Below are 4,948 nucleotides of genomic sequence, written 5' to 3'. Positions count from 1 at the left end.
TTACTTTTATCATTTAGGAGCCGTGCGAGATGAAAGTCTCATGCACGGTTTTAAATAAGAGAAAGAAGTAAGGAATCCTATTTTCGACTCTGACTCTCCCACTCCAGTTGTTGTTTTTCTTTCTGTTACTTCGAAAGTAGTTGCTTCAGCTTCAGCCACCCGAATTTTCAATATTGCTTTTTATTTCTCATCAAACGAATGACATCTTCTTCTGGAAATCTTAGTTATTCTTAGCATGATATTGGGGAATCTCATTGCTATTACTCAAACAAGCATGAAACGTATGCTTGCATATTCGTCCATAGGTCAAATCAGATATGTAATTATTGGAATAATTGTTGTAGACTCAAATGGTGGATATGCGAGCATGATAACTTATATGCTGTTCTATATCTCCATGAATCTAGGAACTTTTGCGTGTATTGTATCATTTGGTCTATGTACCGAAACAGATAACATTCGAGATTATGTAGGATTATACACAAAAGATCATTTTTTTTCTCTCTTTAGCTCTATGTCTCTTATCCCTAGGAGGTCTTCCTCCAATAGCAGGTTTTTTCGAAAAACTCCATTTATTATGGTGTGGATGGTAGACAGGCCTATATTTCTTGGTTTCAATAGGAATCTTTATGAGTGTTCTTTCTATCTACTATTATCTAAAAATAATCAAGTTATTAATGACTGGACGAAACCAAGAAATAACCCCTCACGTGCGAAATTATAGAAGATTCCCTTTAAGATCAAACAATTCCATTGAATTGAGTATGATTGTATCTGTGATAACATCTATTATACCAGGAATATCAATGAACCCGATTATTGTGATTGCTCAGGATACCCTTTTAGACGTAATTGAACCTACTTTTTACATATCTCTTCGTTATTTGGAACCATTTTTATGTGAAAAAGGCCTGTATCAATAATTATGATTTTATGTATGGACAATTCCTCAATATCTTGTTCATTCGCAACAAAATATTTCCTTTGTGCTGTGGTAAAAAAACATGCTTTTTTTGAGAGAGATACTATTTCACCTTCATCAATCGAGTCATATGTATTTAACATATTTATATCTAACAATTTTTTACAAAGTGGTGACGAAAGGTATAACTTGTACAAATCTTTCCGTTTTATATTTCAATTCGATCTATTACTTCGTAGAACTATTTACTCGATCGCAGACATTTCTGGAACACCTATAACAGAGGGACAAATAGTCAATTTTGAAAGAACTTTTGTCAACCTCCTTCAGATATGAATCTATTTGATTCATAAGAAAAGAACTTGCATCAGTATCTCAATTTCAATTCAAACATGGGTTTGATTCACACTCCATGTTCTGAGAAATATTTACCATCTGAAAAGAGGAAAAAATGGAGTCTTTGTCTAAAGAAATGTGTTGAGAAAGGGCATATGGATAAAACCTTTCAATGAGATAGTGTTTTTTCAACTCTCTCAACATGGAATCTAGTCCAAACATGTATGCTATGGTTCCTTACCTCGACAGGGTACAAATATCTAAATTTAATATTTTTAGATATTTTTTCAGACCTATTGCTGATACTAAGTAGCAGTCAAAAATTTGTATCCATTTTTCATGATATTATGCATGAATCAGATATATCATGGCGAATTCTTCAGAAAAAATTGTGTCTTCCACAATGGAATTTAATAAGTGAGATTTTGAGTAAGTGTTTACATAATCTTCTCATGTCCGAAGAAATGATTCATCGAAATAATGAGTCGCCATTGATATTAACACATCTAAGATCGCTAAATGTTCAGGAGTTCCTCTATTCAATCCTTTTCCTTCTTCTTATTGCTGGATATCTCGTTCGTACACATCTTCTCTTTGTTTCTCTTTGTTTACAGATAGAGTTCGAAAACGTCAAATCTTTGATGATTTCATCATACATGATTGAGTTGCAAAAACTTCTAGATAGGTATCCTACATCTGAACTGAATTCTTTCTGGTTAAAGAATCTATTTCTAGTTGCTCTGGAACAATTAGGAGATTCTCTAGAAGAAATATGGGGTTTTAGCGACAACATGCTATGGGGTAGTGATCTCGCTTATGGGGTTAAATCAATACGTTCTAAAAAAAAAAATTTGAATATCAATTTCATCGATATCATAAATCTCATAAGTATCATACCAAATCCCATTAATTGAATCACTTTTTTGAGAAATACGAGACATATAAGTCGTACAAGTAAAGAGATCTATTCATTGATAAAAAAAAGAAAAAACATGAGCGGTGATTGGATTGATGATAAAATAGAATCCTAGGGCGCGAATAGTGATTTGATTGATGATAAAAAAAGAGAATTCTTAGTTCAGTTCTCCACTTTAACGACAGAAAAAAGGATTGATAAAATTTTATTGAGTCTTACTCATAGTGATTATTTATCAAAGAATAACTCTGGTTATCAAATGATTGAACAACCGGGAACAATTTATACTTAGTTGACATTCATAAAAAGTATCTAATGAATTATGAGTTCAATACATCCTGTTTAGTAGAAAGACAGATATTCCTTACTCATTATCAGACAATCACTTATTCACAAACTTCGTGTGGGGCTAATAGTTTTCATTTCCCATCTCATGGAAAACCCTTTTCGCTCCGCTTAGCCCTATCCCCCTCTAGGGGTATTTTAGTGATAGGTTCTATAGGAACCGAATGATCCTATTTGGTCAAATACCTTGCGATAAACTCCTATGTTCCTTTTATTACAGTATTTCTGAACAAGTTCTTGGATAACAAGCCTAAAGGTTTTTTTATTGATGATATCGATATTGATGCTAGTGACGATATTAATGGTAGTAACGATATTGATGATAGTGACGATATCAATCGTGAATTTAATACGGAGCTGGAACTTCTAACTATAATGAATGCGCTAACTTTGGATATGATGTTAGAAATAGACTGATTTTATATCACCCTTCAATTCGAATTAGCAAAAATAATATCCTTGCGTAATATGGATTCCAAACATTCATGATTTGGATGTGAATGAGTCGAATTACTTATCCCTCGATCTATTAGTGAATTCTCTCTCCGGGGATTGTGAAAGATGTTCCACTAAAAATATTCTTGTTATTGCTTTGACTCATATTCCCAAAAAAGTGGATCCCACTCTAATAGCCCCGAATAAATTAAATACAACATTAAGATACGAAGGTTTTTTATTCCACAATAACAAAATCACTTTTTCACTCTTTCATATACTAGGGGATTTCACTTGGAAAAGAAAATATTCCATGCTAATGGATTCGAGTCCATAACCATGGGTTCCAATACACGAGATCTTGTAGCACTTATCAATGAGACCCGATCGATTAGTATTACACAGAAAAAATCAATTATAGACACTAATACAATTAGATTTGCTCTTCATAGACAAACTTGGGATTTGCGATCCCAGGTAAGATCGGTTCAGGATCATGGGATCCTTTTGTATCAGATAGGAAGGGCTGTTGCACAAAATGTACTTCTAAGTAATTGTCCCATAGATCCTATATCTATCTATATGAAGAAGAAATCATATAACAAAGGGGATTCTTATTTGTACAAATGGTACTTTAAACTTGGAATGAGCATGAAAAAATTAACGATACTTCTTTATCTTTTGAGTTGTTCTGCCGGATCGGTCGCTCAAGACCTTTGGTCCCTACCTGGACCCGATGAAGAAAATAGGATCACTTCTTATGGATTCATTGAGAATGATTATGATTTAGTTCATGGCCTATTAGAAGTAGAAGGCACCCTGGTGGGATCCTTACAGATAGAAAAAGATTGCAGTCAGTTTGATAATGATCGAGTGACATTGCTTCTTCGGTCCGAACCAAGGAATCCCTTATATATGATGCAAAATGGATCTTGTTCTATCGTTGATAAGAGATTTCTCTATGAAAAATACGAATCGGAGTTTGAAGTAGGGGAAGGAGAAAGAGTCCTCGACTCGCAACAGATAGAGGAGGATTTATTCAATCACATAGTTTGGGCTCCTAGAATATGGCACCCTTGAGGCCTTCTATTTGATTGTATCGAAAGGCCCAATGAATTAGGATTTCCCTATTAAGCCAGATCATTTCGAGTGTATAGTATATGGAGATATTTATACTTCTTTTCACATATGGAGATATGATTCAGACTTGTGTGACAAGCCAAGGTCCCGAAAGGATCACTAATGAAATACCGCATCTAGAAGGCCATTTACTCCATAATTTAGACAAAAATGGATTGTGAGGCTTGGATCTTGATTCGAGATATGCAATATTTTAGTAGGTAAATTAACGCCTCAGGTGGCGAAAGAATCATCGTATGCTTTGGAAGATAGATTATTACGGGCCATACTTGGCATTCAGGTATCTACTTCAAAGAAAACTTGTTTAAAATTACCTATAGGTGATAGAGGTTGGGTTATTGATGTAAGATGGATTCAGAAAAAAAAGAGGGTTGTAGTTATAATCCAGAAATGATTCGTGTATATATTTCACAGAAATATGAAATCAAAGTAGGTGATAAAGTAGCTGGAAGACATGGGAATAAAGGTATCATTTATAAAATTCTACCTAGACAGGATATACCTTATTTGCAAGACAGAAGACCAGTTGATATGGTTTTCAACCCATTAGGAGTACCATCACAAATGAATGTAGGACAGGTATTTGAATGTTTGCTTGGGTTAACAAGGAGTCTGCTAGATAGACATTATCAAATAGCACCATTTGATGAGAGATATGAACAAGAGTCTTCGAGAAAACTAGTGTTTTCTGAATTATATGAAGCTAGTAAGCAAACTGCGAATTCATGGGTATTTGAACCCGAGTATCTGAGAAAAAGCAGAATATTTGATGGAAGAACGAGAGATTCTTTTGAACAGCCTGTTATAATAGGGAAGCCTTGTATCATGAAATTAATTCATCAAGTTTATGATAA

This window comes from Carica papaya, chromosome 6 (genome assembly GCF_054855325.1).
Source record: "Carica papaya isolate Zhongbai chromosome 6, ASM5485532v1, whole genome shotgun sequence".
Taxonomy (NCBI): domain Eukaryota; kingdom Viridiplantae; phylum Streptophyta; class Magnoliopsida; order Brassicales; family Caricaceae; genus Carica; species Carica papaya.
The sequence above is the reverse complement of the archived record's forward strand: the minus strand, read 5'-3'. Positions refer to the sequence as shown.